Here is a 21,059-nt window from a genome sequence, read left to right as displayed (position 1 = left end):
ATAGTTGCTGACAGTAGTCTCTTATGATCCCTTGTATTTCTGTGTTGTCTGTAGTGATGTCCCCATTTTCATTTCTAATTTTGTTGATTTGATTCTTCTCCCTTTGTTTCTTAATGAGTCTGGCTAGTGGTTTGTCAATTTTATTTATCTTCTCAAAAAACCAGCTTTTAGCTTTGTCGAATTTTGCTACAGTCTCTTTTGTTACTTTTACATTTATTTCTGGCCTAATTTTTAAGATTTCTTTCCTTTTACTAACCCTGGGGTTCTTCATTTCTTCCTTTTCTAGTTGCTTTAGGTGTAGAGTTAGGATATTTACTTGACTTTTTTCTTGTTTCCTGAGGTAAGCCTGTATTGCTATGAACCTTCCCCTTAGCACTGCTTTTACAGTGTCCCATAAGTTTTGTGTTCTGATTTCATTTTCATTCATTTCTATGCATATTATAGTTTCTTCATTGATTTCCTTTGTGATTTGTTGGTTAGTCAGAAGCATGTTGTTTAGCCTCCATATGATGGAATTTTTAACAGTTTTTTTTCATGTTCAGGTCGTTCAGTTCGTTCACTCGGTCATGTCTGACTCCTTGCGACGCCATGAACTGCACCGTGCCAGGCCTCCCTGTCCATCAGCAACTCCCGGAGTCCACCCAAACCCATGTTCATTGAGTCTGTGATGACATCCAACCATCTCAACCTCTGTCTTCCCCATCTTCTCCTGCCTGCAATCTTTCCCAGTATCAGGGTCTTTTCAAATTAGTCAGTGCTTCGCATCAGGTGGCCAAAGTATTGGAGTTTCAGCTGCAGCATCAGTACTTCCAATGGAAATTCAGGACTGATCTCCTTTAAGATGGACTGATTGGATCTCCTTGCAGTCCAAGGGACTCTCAAGAGTCTTCTCCAACACCACAGTTCAAAAGCATCAATTCTTCTGAGCTCAGCTTTTTTTATAGTCCAAATCTCACATCTATACCAGACCACTGGAAAAACCATAGCCTTGACTAGACACAGAGAGTGAAGAGGAACTAAAAAGTCTCTTGATGAAACTGAAAAAGGAGAGTGAAAAAGTTGGCTTAAAGCTTAACATTCAGAAAACTAAGATCATGGCATCTGGTCCCATCACCTCATGGGAAATAGATGGGGAGACAGTGGAAACAGTGTCAGACTTTATTTTTTGGGCTCCAAAATCACTGCAGATGGTGACTGCAGCCACAAAATTAAAAGAAGCTTACTCCTTGCAAGGAAAGTTATGACCAACCTAGATAGCATATTAAAGACCAGAAACATTACTTTGCCATCAAAGGTCCGTCTGGTCAAGGCTATGGTTTTTCCAGTGGTCATATATGGATGTGAGAGTTGGACTGTGAAGAAAGCTGAGCACCGAAAAATTGATGCTTTTGAACTGTGGTGTTGGAGAAGACTCTTGAGAGTCCCTTGGACTGCAAGGAGATCCAACCAGTCCATCCTAAAGGAGATCAGTCCTGGGTGTTCACTGGAAGCACTGATGCTGAAGCTGAAACTCCAGTACTTTGGCCACCTCATGTGAAGAGTTGACTCATTGGAAAAGACCCTGATGCTGGGAGAGATTAGGGGCAGGAGGAGAAGGGGACAACAGAGGATGAGATGGTTGGATGGCATCACCGACATGATGGACATGAATTTGAGTAACTCCGGGAGTTTGTGATGGACAGGGAGGCCTGCGTGCTGCAATTCATGGGGTCATAAAGAGTCAGACAGGACTGAGCAACTGAACTGAACCGAACTGACTAGACGGACCTTTGTTGACAAAGTAATGTCTCTGCTTTTCAATATGCTCTCTAGGTTGGTCATAATCTTCCTTCCAAGGAGCAAGCGTCTTTTAATTTCATGGCTGCAATCACCATCTGCAGTGATTTTGGAGCCCAGAAAAATAAAGTCAGCCACCATTTCCACTGTTTCCCCATCTATTTGCCATGAATTGATGGGACTGGATGCTATGATGTTAGTTTTCTGAATGTTGAGTTTTAAGCCAACGTTTTCACTCTCCTCTCTTACTTTCATCAAGAGGCTCTTTAGTTCTTCTTCGCTTTCTGCCATAGGGTTGTGTCATCTGCATATCTGAGGTTATTGATATTTCTCCCAGCGATCTCTATTCCAGCCTGTGCTGGAATCAGGCACACGAATCGATGATCCGTCGGATGTTGGCAATTTGATCTCTATTTCCTCTGCTTTTTCTAAAAGCAGATTGAACATCTGGAAGTTCATGGTTCACGTATTGCTGAAGCCTGGCTTGGAGAATTTTAAGCATTACTTTACTAGCCTGTGAGATGAGTGGAATTGTGTGGTAGTTTGAGCATACTTTAGCATTGCCTTTTTTGGGGAATTAGAATGAAAATTGACCTTTTCCAGTCCTGTGGCCACTGCTGAGTTTTCCACATTTGCTGGCATATTGAATGCAGCACTTTCACAGCATTATCCTTCAGGATTTGAAATCACTCAACTGGAATTCCATCACCTCTAATAGCTTAGTTTGTAGTGATGCTTCCTAAGGCCCACTTGACTTCACTTTCCAGGATGTCTGGCTCTAGGAGAGTGATCGCACCGTCGTGATTATCTGGATTGTGAAGATCTTTTTTGTACAGTTCTTCAGTGTATTATTGCCACCTCTTCTTAATATCTTCTGCTTCTGTTAGGTCCCTACCATTTCTATCCTTTATTGAGCCCAACTTTGCATGAAATATTCCCTTGGTATTTTCTTGAAGAGATCTCTAGTCTTTCCCATTCTATTGTTTTCCTCTATTTCTTTGCATTATTCGCTAAGGAAAGCTTTCTTATCTCTCCTCGCTATTCTTTGGAACTCTGCATTCAGACGGGTATCTTTCCTTTTCTCCTTTGCTTTTTGCTTCTCTTCTTTTCACAGCTATCTGTAAGGCCTCCTCAGATAGCCATTTTGCCTTTTAAAATTTCTTCTTCTTGGGGACGTTCTTGATTCCTGTCTCCTGTATAATGTCATGAACCTCTGTCCATAGTTCATCAGGCACTCTGTCTATCAGATCTAATCCCTTAAATCTATTTCTTACTTCCACTGTATAGTCATAAGGGATTTTATTTAGGTCATATCTGAATGGTCTAGTGGTTTTCTCCACTTTCTTCAATTTCAGTCTGAATTTAGCAATAAGTAGTTTATGATCTGAGCAACAGTCAGCTCCTGGTCTTGTTTGTGCTGACTGTATAGAGCTTCTCCATCTTTGGCTGCAAAGGATATAATCAATCTGATTTTGGTGTTGACTATCTGGTGATGTCCATGTGTAAAGTCTTCTCTTATGTTGTTGGAAGAGGGTGTTTGCTAGGACCAGTGCATTCTCTTGGCAGAACTCTATCAGCCTTTGCCCTGCTTCATTCCATACTTCAAGGCCAAATTTGCCTGTTACTCCAGGTGTTTCTTGGCTTCCTACTTTTGCATTCCAGTCCCCTATAATGAAAAGGACATCTTTTCTGGGTATTAGTTTTAGAAGGTCTTGTAGGTCTTCATAGAACTCTTCAACTTCAGCTTCTTCAGCATTACTGGTTTGGGCATAGACTTGGATTACTGTGATATTGAATGGTTTGCCTTGGAAATAAACAGAGATCATGCTGTTGTTTTTGACATTGCATCCAAGTACTGCATTTCAGCCTCTTTTGTTGACTATGATGATCCATTTCTAAAACCAGCTTTTTTCCTGTAGTTGACATCTAATCTTACTGCATTGTGGTCAGAAAAGATGCTTGGAATGATTTCAATTTTTTTGAATCTACCAAGGCTAGACTTATGGCCCAGGAAGTGATCTATCCTGGGGAAGTTATGTGTGCACTTGAGAAAAAGCTGAAATTCATTGTTCGGGGGTGAAATGTCATATAGATATCAATTAAGTCTAACTGGTCCATTGGAACATTCAGCAATACGCAAACCATGAACTTCCAGATGTTCAAGCTGGTTTTAGAAAAGGCAGAGGAACCAGAGATCAAATTGCCAACATTTCCTGGATCATCAAAAAAGCAAGAGAGTTACAGAAAAGCATCTATTTCTGCTTTACTGACTATGCCAAAACCTTTGACAGTGTGGATCACAATAAACTGTGGAAAGTTCTGAAGGAGATGGGAATACCAGACCACCTGACCTGCCTCTTGAGAAATCTGTATGCAGGTCAGGAAACAACAGTTAGAACTGGACATGGGATTGATGACGACACCCTCTCATGCATTCCTTGGAAATCTGAACAAAATGAGTGAGAACTCACTACCGTCTCCTCATCGAAACTGAAGTCCAGCACGTTGAAAAAAAAAAAGAACTGGACATGGAACAACAGACTGGTTCCCAATAAGAAAAGGAGTACGTCAAGGCTGTATATTGTCACCCTGCTTATTTAACATTTATGCAGAGTACATCACAAGAAACGCTGGGCTGGATGAAGCACAAGCTGGCATCAACATCGCTAGGAGAAATATCAATAACCTCAGATATGCAGATGATACCACTCTTATGGCCCTTATGGCAGAAAGTGAAGAAGAACTAAAGAGCCTCTTGATGAAAGTGAAAGAGGAGAGTGAAAAAGTTGGCTTAAAGGTCAACATTCAGAAAACTAAGATCATGGCATCTGGTCCCATAGCTTCATGGCAAATAGATGGGGAAACAGTGGAAACAGTGGCTGACTTTATTTTTCTGGGCTCCAAAATCACTGCAGATGGTGATTGTAGCCATGAAATTAAAAGATGCTTATTCCTTTGAGGGAAAGTTATGACCAACCTAGACAGCATATTAAAAAGCAGAGGTATTACTTTGTCAACAAAAGTCCGTCTAGTCAAGGCCATGGTTTTTCCAGTAGTCATGTATGGATGTGAGAACTGCACTATAAAGAAAGCTATAGAGTGCAGAAGAATTGATGCTTTTGAACTGTGGTGTTGGAGAAGATTCTTGAAAGTCCTTTGGACTGCAAGGAGATTCAACCAGATCTCTTAAAGATCCAACCTTTAAGATCCTTCCATCTTAAAGGATATTAGTCCTGGGTGTTCATTGGAAGGACTGATGCTGAAGCTGAAACTCCAATATTTTGGCCACCTGTCCAAAGAGCTGACTCATTTGAAAAGACCCTGATGCTAGGAAAGATTGAAAGTAGGAGGAGAAGGGGACGACAGAGGATGATATGGTTAGATAGCATCACCGACTCAATGGACATGAGTTTGGATAAACTCCGGGAGTTGGTGATGGACAGGGAGGCTTGGTGTGCTCTGGTTAATGGGGTCGCAAAGAGTCAGACACGACTGAGTGACTGAAACTGACTGGTCCATTGTATCATTTAAAGTTTGTGTTTCCTTAACTTTCTGTTTAGTTGCTCTATCCATAGGTGTGAGTGGGGTATTAAAGTCTCCCACTATTATTGTGTTATTAATTTCCCCTTTCATACTTGCTAGCATTTGCCTTACATATTGTGGAGCTCCTATGTTGGGTGCATATATATTTATAATTGTTATATTTTCTTCTTGGATTGATCCTTTGATCATTATGTAGTGTCCTTCTTTGTGTCTTTTCACGGTCTTTATTTTAAAGTCTGTTTTATCTGATATGAGTGTTGCTACTCCTGCTTCCTTTTGGTCTCCATTTGCATGAAATATCTTTTTCCAGCCCTTCACTTTCAGTCTGTATGTGTCCCTTGTTTTGAGGTGGGTCTCTTGTAGACAGCATATATAGGAGTCTTGTTTTTGTATCCATTCAGCCAGTCCTTGTCTTTTCTGGGGGGCATTCAACCCATTTACATTTAAGGTAATTATTGATAAGAATGGTCCCGTTGCCATTTACTTTGTTGTTTTAGGTTCGCATTTATACACCTTTTCTATGTTTCCTGTCTAGAGAAGATCCTTTAGCATTTGTTGGAGAGCTGGTTTGGTGGTGCTGAATTCTCTCAGCTTTTGCTTGTCTGTAAAGCTTTTGATTTCTCCTTCATATTTGAATGAGATCCTTGCTGGGTACAGTAATCAGGGTTGTAGGTTTTTCTCTTTCATCACTTTAAGTATGTCCTGCCACTCCCTTCTGGCCTGAAGAGTTTCTATTGAAAGATCAGCTGTTATCCTTATGGGAATCCCCTTGTATGTTATTTGCTGTTTTTCTCTTGCTGCTTTTAATATTTGTTCTTTGTGTTTGATCTTTGTTAATTTGATTAATATGTGTCTTGGGGTGTTATGCCTTGGGTTTATCCTGTAGGGACTCTGAGTTTCTTGGACTTGTGTGACTATTTCCTTCCCCATTTTAGGGAAGTTTTCAACTATTATCTCCTCAAGTATTTTCTCATGGCCTTTCTTTTTGTCTTCTTCTGGGACTCCTATGATTCGAATGTTGTGGTGTTTAACATTGTCCCAGAGGTCCCTGAGGTTGTCCTCATTTCTTATAATTCTTTTTTCTTTTTTCCTCTATACTTCATTTATTTCTACCATTCTAGAAGATAGAATGTTCTTGCGTTGCTGGAGAATTTGCATGGTGTATCTTCTGCCTCTGTTATTCTACTGCTGGTTCCCTCCAAAGTGTTTTTGATCTCATTTATTGCATTATTCATTATTGACTGACTCTTTTTTATTTCTTTTAGGTCCTTATTAAACATTTCTTGTGTCTTCTCAATACTTGTCTCCAGCCTATTTCTCTGTAACTCCATTTTGTTTTCAAGATTTTGGGATCATTTTTACTATCATTATTCCAAATTCTTTTTCAGGTAGACTCCCTATCTCCACCCCTTTTGTTTGGTTTCATGGGCATTTATCATGTTCCTTTACCCACTGAGTATTTCTCTGCCTTTTCTACTTGTTTACTGTGTTTGGGGTGGTCTTTCTCCATTTTGGCAGTTTGCGATTCCTCTTTATTGTGGAGGTTCCTCACTGTGGGTGGGGTTGGACAGGTGGCTTGTCGAGGTTTCCTGGTTAGGGAAGCTTGTGTCAGTGTTCTGGTGGGTGGAGATGAATTTCTTCTCACTAGAGTGCAATGAAGTGTTCAGTAGTGAGTTTTGAAATGTCTATGGGTTTGGTGTGACTTTGGGCAGTCTGTATATTGAAGCTCAGTGCTATGTTCCTGCATTACTGGAGAATTTGCATGGTATATCTTGCTCTAGAACTTGTTGGCTCTTGGATGATGCTTGATTTCAGTGTAGGTATGGAGGCTTTTGGATGTTCTCTTATTGATTAATGTTCCCTGGAGTCAGGAGTTCTCTGGTGTTCTCAGGTTTTGGGCTTAAGCCTCCTGCCTCTGGTTTTCAGTCTTATTCTCACAGTAGCCTCAAGACTTCTCCATCCATAAAGCACCCATGATAAAACATCTAGGTTAATGGTGAAAAGATTCTCCACAGTGAGGGACACCCAGAGAGGTTCACAGAGTTACATGGAGAAGAGAAGAGGGAGAAGGGAGATAAAGGTGACCAGGAGGAGAAGAGGGGGAATCAAAAGGGGAGAGAGCAATCTAGCCAGTAATCAATTCCCTATGTGCTCTCCACAGTCTGGAGCCCTCAGAGAGGTTCACGGAGTTACATAGAGAAGAGAAGAGGGAGGAAGGAGACAGATGTGACCAGGAGGAGAAAAGGGGGAATCAAAAGGAGAAAGACAGATCTAGGCAGTAATCAGCTGCCTAAGTGTTCTCCACAGCCCGGAACACACACCGGGATTCACAGAGTTGGGTAGTGAAGGGGAGGGAGAAGATAGAGGTGACCTGGGGGAGAAAAAGGAGAGTCAAAATGGGGAGAGAGTAATCAAGCCAATAATCACACTCCTAAGTAAAAATGGGTACTGAAGATTGGATTCTTAAAGGTACAAAATTGATAACAAATACCAAAAAGCAAAGATTAAAAATCTAGAGTAGAGGTTAGACTCTCAAAAATACAATATTAAAAAAACAAATGAAATCACAAAAAGTATAAAAAATATATATGAAGTTTGCTCTAAAAATAAGGTCTTTTTTTTTTTCAAGGTAATAGTAGGTTATAAAAATGAAAATTAAAGGAGTAATTCAGTTCAGTTCAGTTGTTCAGTAGTGTCTGACTCTTTGCTACCCCATGAATCACAGCATGCCAAGCCTCCCTGTCCATCACCAACTCCCAGAGTCCACCCAAACCCATGTCCATTGAGTCGGTGATGCCATCCCACCATCTTATCCTTTGTCTTCCCTTTTTCCTCCTGCCCTCAATCTTTCCCAGCATCAGGGTCTGTTCCAATGAGTCGACTCTTTGCACCAGGTGGCCAAAGTATTGGTGTTTCAGCTTCAACATCAGTTCTTCTAATGAACACCCAGGACTGATCTCCTTTAGGATGGACTGTTTGGATCTCCTTGCAGCCCAAGGGACTTTCAAGAGTCTTCTCCAACACCACAGTTCAAAAGCATCAATTCTTCTGAGCTCAGCTTTTTTTATAGTCCAAATCTCACATCCATACTAGACCACTGGAAAAACCATAGCCCTGACTAGACAGACCTTTGTTGACAAAGTGATGTCTCTGCTTTTTAATATGCTGTCTAAGGGAGAAGTAGTCAATTGAGACTGAGGCTCTATACGCCTTTCTTCCCTATTTCAAGTCAGAGACGGAAATCTGACCTGAGTTAGAGGAAGGGAAAGAGGAAATCTGAAACTCAAGTAAAAGACACATGTTTTAAAATGAATAGGTTTGGGTGTTAACCATCAAACCAAAACCATATGAATACTCAATACTGACAATGCTAATAGAACTGGACTACGATGTAAGTAATAGAAATTGCTACCCAATTAGATAATGGAAACAATGGAGCACAGCTCATTATAGATACTGAAAAACATTACTTTTCCATACTTATGTATCAAAGAGATAACACTGCTCAATAAATTGATTTCACAGTGATCACAGCTGCATAAACTTATGGTGACAAACCAACTGATATCCAGACCCATTCCCTAGACATCAAACTCTTACTGTCTGACAGGGAAGTTACTGTCACACTTCCCTCTTGCAGATAACATCTGTGTTCATTTTCCTATCATATATTCTCCCATCTACAAGAGGTCCAATCATATTCCATGTTAGATTTCTTGGCAATTCCTCGACTTAATCTCCCATCAGCCCTCCTACCATCACCCTCTCCTTCTGGCTTCATTCCTTGTGCTGGCTGCGTTTCCTCCTATTTTTGTCTTCTGTTTCCACATAACCCTAAATTTTATCTGGGACCACCATATACACAACTCTAAAGGATACACAACTATAAGGATTCATTCAAATAATTTCTTAAATGGCACCCATGGAGTTTCACAAAGAGTAATCTGTATATGTTCTTGTAGTAGTCCTACTCTTACAGCTGACATATGAAAAAGTATTCATTACAAATCATTTTATATTATTCCATAAGCCAGAAAGTTGTGTTAAAGCTTCTGTATCTACAACAACATTTTAGTAAAACACTTAGTCAAATACTATTTGTTGCTAGTTAATTTTTTGTGCTTCATCCAATCCAGCGTTTCTCATGATGTACTCTGCATATATGTTAAATAAGCAGGGTGACAATATACAGCCTTGATGTACTGCTTTCCCTATTTGGAACCAGTCTGTTGTTCCATGTCCAGGTCTAGCTGTTGCTTCCTGACCTGCATATAGATTCCTCAAGAGGCAGATCAGGTGGTCTGGTATTCCCATCTCTCTTCACCTATACTTTCTTCTAAATGTCTTATCTCAGAGAAAGAAAAATATTTCATCACCGAGTCACCTAAATCAGAAACCAGGAGGCAATTGCTTGACCCTCCAATTCCCTCACACTTTGCATCCAATCAATCAACAGTCTTATCATAAACATCCCCCTTAACCTTTGTCTCTCCCCACCTCATTTTCAGTAACATAGCCTCAGTTCAGCATCCACAGTTATCTCCTGGATACAGATGCTCCCTCGCAGGCCTCTGTCTTCATCCTACCCTCCCCAATATGTCTACAACGCTGGCCCCAAAGTAACACACAAAACCAAAATAGCTCTTAAATTATTTTAAAAATAAAGTTTCATGCCACAAAAGCAGAGACTATGACATTACATAAATTTTTCTAAGAATCAAGGACAAAAGGAACAAAATATTTGTCAGATAAATGAGTGCCAGGCCTGCGACTATGCGGCCCTTGCCTCCGCTTCCCTATCTATACCATCCCAGTGATCTCACACTTTTAATCAAAGACTTTTAATCTTCCCAAAAGTCCACGTTGTTTTATATCTTTGTATCTTTATTAGAAATACCATACCCCTTTCGCCCTTCTCCATTTCTTTTTTTTTTTTTTTTTTTTAATTAGAGGATAATTGCTTTTCAAGGGCTTCCCAGGTGGGACTAGTGGTAAAGAACCTGTCTGCCAATGCAAGAGATGTAAGAGACACAGGTTGACCCCTGGGTCAGAAAGATCCCCTGTAGGAGGGAATGGCAACCCACTCCAGTATTCTTGCCTGGAGAATCCCATGGACAGAGGAGCCTGGTGGGCTACAGCCCGTAGGGTGGCACAGAGTCGGACATGACTGAAGCGACTTAGCATGTATGCCCACGCTTTACAATGTTGTGCTGGTTTCTGCCAAGCAATAATGTGAATCAGTCATAATTATCCCCTACCTTTTGGGCCTCCCTTCCCCCTTCCATCCTACACCTCTACGTGACTGGGTGTCTTAAACAAAAGAAATTTATTTCTCACTGTTCTGGAGACCAGGAAATGAAGATGAAGGCACCAGCAGATCTGGTGTCCGGTGAGAACTCTCTTCTTGGTTGTCAGATATTTGTCTTATCTTATCCTCAGATAGTGGTGTCCTCATTTCTAATTCTACCACCTTCAGGCTCCGTCTTCTGCCCCTGAACGTGTTTCTCTTTTAAAACCCCACCTCTACTGCCATCCCTGACAGTCTTTACCACTCTCAGGCAGAAGAGAGGATTCTTTTTTGCATACAACCCTCCACTCTTCATAATGAATCTAACTTCCAAATGAATTTACCTCTTACATCTGACATAAGCCTCCCTAACTCCCCTCAATGATACAGTGAGCTCTTTGGAGAACAGGACTGCATCCTGGGAAGAGAGAATAAAACAGGAGAGAGGGAAGGATGAAGTACTAAATATTTGAACACACATACACATACAGAAACTTTTACATTCCCACTCTTTACCCTGTTACAACCAGTCACCAAACCTTGTCAGTTCTGAGTACCTCAAAAAGTCCTCCACCTTTCTTTATCCTTAGTTCATGCCCCCAGCATCCCTCACCTGGACTCCTACATAACCTTTTGCAAACTGAGCCACTGTGAACCACTGTGCAGGTTATGCCCTGCCTGAATGCACCCAGTCTTGTCAGGGGCATGGAGACTAAGGGTAAGATACAGTCCAAACTCAGCTCCCAAGATTAAGGTTTGGGAGGGGCGGCAATATCTGATCGTTCCTCTGCCTAGTGGGAATACATTTTTCTAGTTCACCAGTTGTTTTTCTAACTCACACAACATATGTGCAAGTAATGTGGCCCTATTTCAATCATTATCCACCTTGCTGACAGAGTCTTTCTAAAGTACAAATCTGATCCTTTCACTCTCCTCTTTAAAACCTTCTAATGACTTTCCTTTCTACTCTGTGTGAAGTTCAAGCCCTATGATATGATTGATAATGTCTTTCATGTTCCACCTCTTGTTGACCACTCCCATCACAGTCCTTACACCTCACACTCTCCAATGTATATACTGAGCTCCATCTAACCTCTCTGTGTCCCCAAGCTGCATCTCCATCTTCCCTCAATCACCCGCCCATTTCCACATTCTGCAGTTATATGAATGACTCATGCTCACACTTCCTCTAGACCTTTGGCTCTAGGTGCACACCAGGACCCAGGAGAAAGGGGCAGTAACCCCACAAGAGACTGACCCTGACTTGCCCGGGAGTGTCCAGGAGTTGCCAGTGAAGGTGTTGGTCAGTGGTGGCCTGCTGCAGGGTGGTAAGCACCGAGTGTAGCAGTACATGCATGGGACCTTTGAAGGAGGTTGCCATTATCTTCATTAAATCCACCAGTTTGGCCTAGGTAAAGAGCATGAAGGGAACACAGCTCCACCCATCAGAAAATTGGATTAAAGATTTACTGAGCATGGCCCCGCCCATCAGAACAAGATCCAGTTTCCCCACAGTCAGTCTCTCACATCAGGAAGCTTACATAAGCCTCTTATTCTTCACCAGCAGAGGGCACACAGACTGAAAACCACAAGCAGAAAAGTAACCAATCTGATCACATGGAACACAGCCTTGTCTAACTCAATGAAACTATGAACCATGCCTTGTAGGGCCACCCAAAAATGGACGGGTCACGGTAGAGAGTTCTGACAGAATGTGGTCCACTGGAGAATGGAATGGCAAACCACGTCAGTATTCTTGCCTTGAGAACCCCATGAATAGTATGAAAAGGCAAAAAGATAGGAAACTGAAAGATGAACTCCCCAGGTCCGTAGGTTCCCAGTATGCTACTGGACATCAGTGGAGAAATAACTCCGGAAAGAATGAAGACTGAGTCAAAGCAAAGACAACACCCAGTTGTGGATGTGAATGATGATAGAAGCAAAGTCCGATGCTGTAAACAGCAATATTGCATAGGAATCTGGAATGTTAGGTCCATGAATCAAGGCAAATCGGAAGTGGTCAAACAGGAGATGGCAAGAGTGAACGTTGACATTTTAGGAATCAATGAACTAAAATGGACTGGAAAGGGTAAATTTAACTCAGATGACCATTATAGCTTTACTGTGGGCAAGAATCCCTTAGAAGAAATGGAGTACCCTCATAGTCAACAAAAGAGTCTGAAACGCAGTACTTGGATGCAGTCTCAAAAAGGACAGAATGATCTCTGTTCATTTCCAAAGCAAACCATTCAATATTACAGTAATCCAAGTCTATGCCCAGACCAGTAACGTTGAAGAAGCTGAAGTTGAGTGATTCTATGAAGACCAACAAGACCTTCTAGAACTAACACCCCAAAAAGATGTCCTTTTCATTATAGGGGACTGGAATGCAAAAGTAGGAAGTCAGGAAACACCTGGAGTAACAGGCAAATTTGGCCGTGAAGCACAAAATGAAGCAGGGCAAAGGCTAACAGAGTTTTGCCAAGAGATCACACTGGTCATAGCAAACACCCTCTTCCAACAACACAAGAGACAACTCTACACACGGACATAACCAGATGGCCAATACCGAAATCAGATTGATTATATTCTTTCCAGCCAAAGATGGAGAAGCTCTATACAGTCAGCAAAAACAAGACTGGGAGCTGACTGTGGCTCAGATCATGAACTCCTTATTGCCAAATTCAAAATTAAATTGAAGAAAGTAGGGAAAAACACTAGACCATTCATGTATGACCTAAATCAAATCCCTTATGGCTATACAGTGGAAGTGAGAAATAGATTTAAGGGACTAGATCTGATAGAGTGCCTGAAGAACTATGGATGGAGGTTCACGACATTCTACAGGAAACAAGGATCAAGACAATCCCCAAAAAAGAAATACTAAAAAGCAAAATGGCTGTCTCAGGATTCCTTACAAACAGCTGTGAAAAGAAGAAAAGTGAAAAGCAAAGGAGAAAAGGAAAGATATACCCATCTGAATGCAGAGTTCCAAAGAATAGCAAGGAGAGATAAGAAAGCCTTCCTTAGTGATCAGTGCAAAGAAATAGAGGAAAGCAATAGAATGGGAAAGACTAGAGATCTCTTTAAGACAATTAGAGATGCCAAGGGAATATTTCATACAAAGATGCGCACAATAAAAGACAGAAACCGTATGGGCCTAACAGAAGCAGAAGATATTAAGAAGAGGTGGCAAGAATACACAGAAGAAATACACAAAAAAGATCTTCACGATCCAGATAATCACAATGGTATGATCACTCACCTAGAGCCAGACATCCTGGAATGTGAAGTCAAGTCGACCTTAGTAAGCATCATTATGAACAAAGCTAGTGGAGGTGATGGAATTCCAGTTGACCTATTGCAGTCCTCAAGGATGATGCTGTGAAAGTGCTGCACACAATATGCCAGCAAATTTGGAAAACTCAACAGTGGCCAGAGGACTGGAAAAGGTGAGTTTTCATTCCAATCCCAAAGAAAGGCAATGCCAAAGAATGCTCAAACTATCGAACAATTGCACTCATCTCACACAGTAGTAAACGAATGCTCAAAATTCTCCAATCCAGACTTTAACAGTACGTGAACCATGAACTTCCAAATGTTTGATCTGGTTTTAGAAAAGGCAGAGGAACAAGAGATCAAGTTGCCAACATCAGCTGGATCATTGAAAAAGCAAGAGAGTTACAGAAAAACATCTATCTCTGCTTTATTGACTATGCCAAAGCCTTTGACCGTGTGGATCACAATAAACTGTGGAAAATTCTTCAACAGATGGGAATACCAGACCACCTGACCTGCCTCTTAAGAAATCTGTATACAGATCAAGAAGCATCAGGTAGAACTGGACATGGAACAACAGACTGGTTCCAAATAGGAAAAGGAGTATGTCAAGGCTGTATATTTTCACCCTGCTTATTTAACTACTATGCAGAGTACATCACGAGAAATGCTGGGCTGGATGAAGCATAAGCTGGAATCAAGATTGCTGGGAGAAATATCAATAACCTCAGATATGCAGATGACACCACCCTTATGGCAGAAAGCGAAGAACTAAACAGCCTCTTGATGAAAGTGAAAGAGGAGAGTGAAAAAATTAGCTTAAAACTCAACATTCAGAAAACTAAGATCATGGCATCTGATCCCATCACTTAATGGCAAATAGATAGGGAAACAGTGACAGACTTTATTTTTGGGGGGCTCCAAAATCACTGCAGATGCTGACTGCCACCATGAAATTAAAAGAGGCTTTCTCCTTGGAAAAGAAGTTATGACCAACCTAGACAGCATATTAAAAAGCACAGACATTACTTGGCCAACAATATCTGTCTAGTCAAAGCTATGCTTTTTCCAGTAGTCATGTATGGATGTGAGAGTTGGACTATAAAGAAAGCTGAGCACTGAAGAATTTATTTTTTTGAACTGTGGTGTTGGAGAAGACTCTTGAGAGTCCCTTGAACTGTAAGGAGATCCAACCAGTACATCCTAAAGGAAATCAGCCATGAATTTTCATTGGGAGGACTGATGCTGAAGCTGAAACTCCAATACTTTAGCCACCTAATGTGAAGGACTGACTCATCTGAAAAAACCCTGATGCTGGGAAAGACTGAAGGCAAGAGAAGAAGGGGATGACAGAGGATGAGACGGTTGGTTGGCATCACTGACTAGATGGACATGAGTCTTAGTAATTCCGAGAGTTGGTGATGGACAGGGAGGCCTGGCATGCTGCAGTCCATGGCGTCACAAAGAGTCAGACATAACTGAGTGACTGAACTGAACAGAACTGAACTTACTAATATTTTAAAATTCTGCTCTGAATCTGACATTGATTCTTGAGACTGGTGGCTCAAGGAGTAAAGAGTCTGCCTGCAATGTTATTAAAATTAGTCTTTAAAAGTCTAGCTTTATTTACAGAAAAACACTGAATTCAGAAGCAAGATTCAATTTAGAAAATAAGGGATAAGATTTTTAAAATCTATTATTCTTGTATTTTTCATTTAAAAAGGAAGTAAAATGAGTTTCAGCAAGATATATATAAAAATGAAACTTTTTAAATACTTGAGTGTATTATTTAAAGTTCTTATGAAGAATTTTCTTGGATTATTATTTAAAAATTATGTCAGAGATAACTTATATGTGATACAAGCTATAAATGGAAACTGAGGTCAATTTTAGAAGAGATTTTCAAATGCAAATTTTGATTTTTCAAAAAAAAAATGATCTCGAAGATATTTTTGTTTACTGTAAGTGCTACTGGCAAAGCTGCCTTTTGTAGGAGTTTTGTGGACTATTTAAACATCCGTGAATCAATAAATTAACAAGAACTAATGATCCATAATTCATTCAGTGAAGATTTAATTATGTGTATTCAATTTGTAATCAGAAGGTAGGTACCTAAACCTTAGCATCATTTTTACTAATCACATGCCAATTTTTTTTCTTTTTATGTAAATTTGTAAGATATGAAGAAAAACACTCCAGGGCATTTTGAAGATCTAAATACAGATAATATATGTAAATTCCCTAGCGTAGAACCTAGCAAATAATAGCTAATCAACCCTATAAGCTGTCCTTCCCAGTTTTCTTAACTGTAAAATTATATTAATTTATATCTGTCAGAGTAGTCATGGGAAATAAAAATGAAGTATGTATTGCAATGTACAAGCACCTATCAAAATGCCTGGCACATGGTAGAAGCTCAGTCATTCTTCCATTAGCTCCTGATTTCCTATCATTTCATTTTCACACCAACATATTTGCTCAGCATCTACTTATGTGCAGTGGATCCTGAGCAATGAAGGTAAACAAGACAAATGTGATCTGTGCCCTCACAGAATTTATAATCTTGTGCTGGAGCAAAGACAAATTAGTCATTTAATTATAATTAGGTGGTAAGAAAGCCTTCATAACCAAAAATATGTGTTAGTCTCTCAGTCATGTCTGACTCTGCAATCCCATGGGCTGTGGCCCACCAGGCTCCTCTGTCCATGAAATTCCCCAGGAAAGAATACTGGAGTGGGTAGCTATTCCCTTCTCCAGGGGATCTTCCCAATCCAGGGACAGAACCCAGGTCTCCCACACTGCAACAGTTTCTTTACTGAGCCACCAGGGAAACTCACAACCAGCTTTTAAGTCTGCCAAGTCAGCACTAGGCACTGGGAATACAAAGGTTATATGTACTTGCTTTCATTTGTTTTCAGAAATTATTTAGAGAAGCCTGTCTACAGCATGATCACAGGTATGTCAGTGAGGTCCTGACCATCCCTCAGTCTCATCTGTCATTTGGGTTCTATTGTTTCTCTGTAGTTTTTATTCTTCTTGACTCAGCAAGTGATTAATATCTGTCAATGACTGTTGTCACAACATTCACATTCCTAAAATGTGAGTGGTAAATGGTTGTTTACTATAGTTCAAGTAGAGGCTAGTATCAGCATTGCTGACAACAGAATGTGACCCAGTGAAGAGGAGATGCTAATAAACTCTTCACTTTGTTACTGTCATAGAAAATCTCCTGCAGGTTCATGCAGGTGTAAAGCAGCTATTTACTTGAAATGATTTTTAGATCACTGTGTTCAAGCTTACCGCCTGTGCAAAGTTCTCCTATGGCTTACCTTGGAGTGCATCTACCCTTCCTACATTATCTACTTGCCATCAGTAAATTCATTTCTTCAGGTTCAATTCAATATGACAAATATTTATTGAGTGCCTATTGTGTGCATATCCTCAGGAATCTAACATTTCAAATACTCCTTGTGTGGGAGCAAAGTTCTTAGCCCTCCAAGAAGTAAGGGAAACCTATTAAAGATGCTGAAGGAGAGACTATCAGCAGAGGTTCAGCAGTGTCAGTACACTAAACCAAGGAAGGTGCATTGAGCTGACAAGATAAACCTGGCATGGATGGACATGACTGACTGTTGAGCAGTACCCTTCTTTAGCACCTATTCTAGTTCATATCCTCAAAACAAGAAGTATTAAAACATCACAAAAGAACCTCTTGAGAACTGTATAAGACACCAACCAAGGAAATGCCTGACCTCCCAGTGATTTAACACTTGGCCATGTTGTTATCGCTCAGTTTTCCTTATGGAACACCATAGCTCCCCTCACCTCATTCACTACTCTAATACATAGCCTAAATATGTCACTTAGGACCATTCCTCCCTTGCCATGGTGTGTACCTATGGACTGGATATGCCAGTCGCAAAGACCTGACACCCTGACCACGCAGATTGGTTCAGAGGGTGAGCACATAGCCTGAACCAATATAACCAGAGTCCCTTGTCTTGCATGTTTAAGCTGTGAGGTACGTGACAATAAGCTCTTTTTCCTCAGGTGGTAATGTTGAAAAGATATGAGTCTGATCTGTCAGCAGCCAAAATTCCTAGCTTGTAGAGAAAGTCAGTCTGAAAGATGGATACTAACATGATAAGAGAAACAAAAGCAAGAAACAAAGCGTGCTTCTTGCTCATCCTAGGGTCCCCTACACCTAACCTTATTCCTATTTCTAATATAGTAATAAACTTGGCATGTTCAAGGAACTGAAATCAAGCAAATGAGGAGACAGTGAAAGCAGATGAGTTGAAGATCTCAACAACAATGAAATTTTGGTGTCTGTTAATATAACTCCATAGTTAAATATTAAAATCATCTAGAAGGTTTATACAAACACTATGGATTTACACTTATAGTAATGTCAATTTGGCAATTCAAGTCAACCTTCCCTCTTGTAATCAATATTCCTCTGGAGATTCTAGCAGTGTAATAACATGAGAAAACAAATAAAAGTCATCAAGATTAGAAAATAAGTAAAACTCTCCTTGTTTGCAAATGATATGATCATCTATGTGGAAAATCTAACCTCTTCTACAAAAGCTACAAAACTTATATGTGATTTTATCAAGGTTGCTTTATACAATAGCAATTTATTTTTTAAAAATCCATTACTTCTGTGTGTGTTCAGTCTCCAAGTCGTATTCAACTCTGAGACACCATGGACTGGCATGCCAGGCTTCCCTGTCCCTCCCAGAGTTTGCCCAAATTCCTGTGCATTAAATCAGTGATGCTATCTAACCATTTCATCCTCTGCCACCCGCTTCTCCTTTTGTCTTCAGTCTTTCCCAGTATCAGGGTCTTTTCCAACAAGTTGGCTCTTTGTATCAGGTGGTCAAAGTATTGGAGCTTCAGTTTCAGTATCAGTCCTTCCCATGAGTATTCAGGACTGCTTTCCTTTAGGGTTGACTGGTTTGATCTCCTTGCTATCCAGGAGACTCTCAAGAGTCTTCTCCAGCACCATAGTTTGAAAGCATCAATTCTTCAGCATTCTGCCTTCTTTATGGTCCAACTCTCACAATCATACATGACTACTGTAAAGACCATAGCCTTGACTATATGGACCTTTGTTGGCAAAGTGATGTCTTTGCTTTAATACATTGTCGAGGTTTGTCATAGTTTTTCTGCCAAAAGCAATCATCTTCTAATTCCATGGCTGCAATCACCTTCTGCAGTGATTTTAGAGCCTAAGAAGAAGAAATCTGTCACTACTTTCACCTTTCCCCCTTCTATTTGCCATGAAGTAATGGGACCAGATGTCATGATCTTAGTTTTGTTAATACTGAGTTTTAAGCCAGCTTTTTCACTCTCTTCTTTCAGCCTCATCAAGAAGCTCTTCAGTTCCCCTTGGCTTTCTGCCATTAGCGTGGTATCATCTGCATGTCTGAGGTTGTTGATGTTTCTCCCAGATCTTGATTCTAACTTGTAATTCATCCAGCCTGGCATTTCACATGATGTGCTCTGCATATAAGTTAAATAAACAGGGTGACAATAAACAGCCTTGTCATACCCCTTTCTCAATTTTGAACCATCAGTTGTTCCACATAAGGTTCTATTGCTGCTTGACCCACATACAGGTTTCTCAAGAGACAGGTAAGATGGTCTGGTGTTCCCATCTTTTTAAGAGTTTTCCACAGTTTGTTGTGATCCACACACTCAAAGGCTTTAGCATAGTCAGTGAAGCAGAAGTAGATGTTTTTCTGGAATGCCCTTGCTTTCTCTATGATCCAGCAAATGCTGGCAATTTGATCTCTGGTTCCTCTGCGTTTTCTAAAACTAACTTGAACATCTGGAAGCTCTTGGTTCATGTACTGCTAAAGCCTAGCTTGGAGAATTTTGAGTATAACCTTACTAGCATGGGAGATGAATGCAATTGTCTGGTAGTTTGAACATTTTTTAGTACTGCCCTTCTTGAGAACTGGGATGAAGATTCACCTTTTCCAGTCCTGTGGCCACTGCTGGGTTTTCCAAATTTGCTGACATATTGAATGCAGCATTTTAATAGCATCATCTTTTAGGATTTTAAATAGCTCGGCTGGAATTTCATCCTCTCCACTAGCTTTATTGGCAGCAGTGCTTCCTACGGCCCACTAGACTTCACACTCCAGAATGTCTGGCTCTAGGTGAGTGATCACACCATCATGGTAATCTGGGTCATTAAGATCTCTTTTGTACAGTTCTTCTGTGTATTTGTTCCATTTCTTCTCCATCTCTTCTGCTTCTATTAGGTCTTTACCATTTCTGTCCTTTACTGTGCACATTTTTGCCTGAAATATTCCTTTGATAACTCTAATTTTCTTGAAGAGATCTTGTGTTTCCCTTTCTGTTGGTTTCCTCTATTTTTTTGCATTATTCATTGAAGAAGGCGTTCTTGTCTCTCCTTGTTTACTTCTATACGCTAGCAAAACATCTGAAAAAATTTAAATGCCATTTATAACAATACCTTCGAGGAAGAAAATGGCAACCCACTCCAGTATTCTTGCTTGGAGAATCCCATGGACAGAGGAACCTCATCAGCTATAGTCCAAGGGTCACAAAGTATTGGACATGACTGAGTGACTAAGCAAATGCACTGTATAGAGATAATATGACAATAATTGTAAAAACAAAAACAAAAAAGCTTGTACACTGCAAACTACAAAATATACTGAGAGAAGTTAGATGACGTAAATAAAATTGAGCAATAAAATCATATTTATGTACCAGAAGACTTAATATTGTTAAGATGATAATTTTCTCAAAACTTATCTATAAGTTTAACAAGATCTCACTAGGTTTTTTGGTAGAAAGTGAGAAGAAAATTCTAAAACTTGGAAATTGAAAGGAACTAGAAAAAAAAAATTTCTGAAAAGGAAGAGCAAAGTTGGGGACTCACATTGTCTGATTTCAAGAATTACTATAAAACAACAGTAGACTGAAAACTATAAGTCATTGATGAAATTGAAGAAGACACAAACAAATGGAAAAAAATTCCATACTCATGGATTGGAAGAAATAATTTAAATTTTCATACTCAAAGCAATACAACTAAGCCCGTGTGCCACAGCTACTGAGCCTGAGCTCTAGAGCCCATGAGCAGCAACTACCAAAGCACGCATGCCCTAGATCCTGTCCACAACAAGAGAAG

At 40.2% G+C, this 21,059-nt stretch overlaps 1 non-coding gene across 1 annotated transcript; it reads left to right on the top strand.

The window, feature by feature from the left end:
• Positions 1–4,183: 4,183 nt before the first annotated feature.
• On the top strand, positions 4,184–4,275 carry LOC133041820 (small nucleolar RNA SNORD116). The gene has a single exon (XR_009689384.1). It is a non-coding gene; the product is annotated as a small nucleolar RNA SNORD116 (small nucleolar RNA).
• Positions 4,276–21,059: the final 16,784 nt, after the last annotated feature.

The sequence above is a fragment of the Dama dama genome, chromosome 20 (assembly GCF_033118175.1).
Source record: "Dama dama isolate Ldn47 chromosome 20, ASM3311817v1, whole genome shotgun sequence".
Classification (NCBI taxonomy): domain Eukaryota; kingdom Metazoa; phylum Chordata; class Mammalia; order Artiodactyla; family Cervidae; genus Dama; species Dama dama.
Note: the sequence above shows the minus strand (reverse complement) of the source record. Positions and strands in the feature narration are given on the sequence as shown.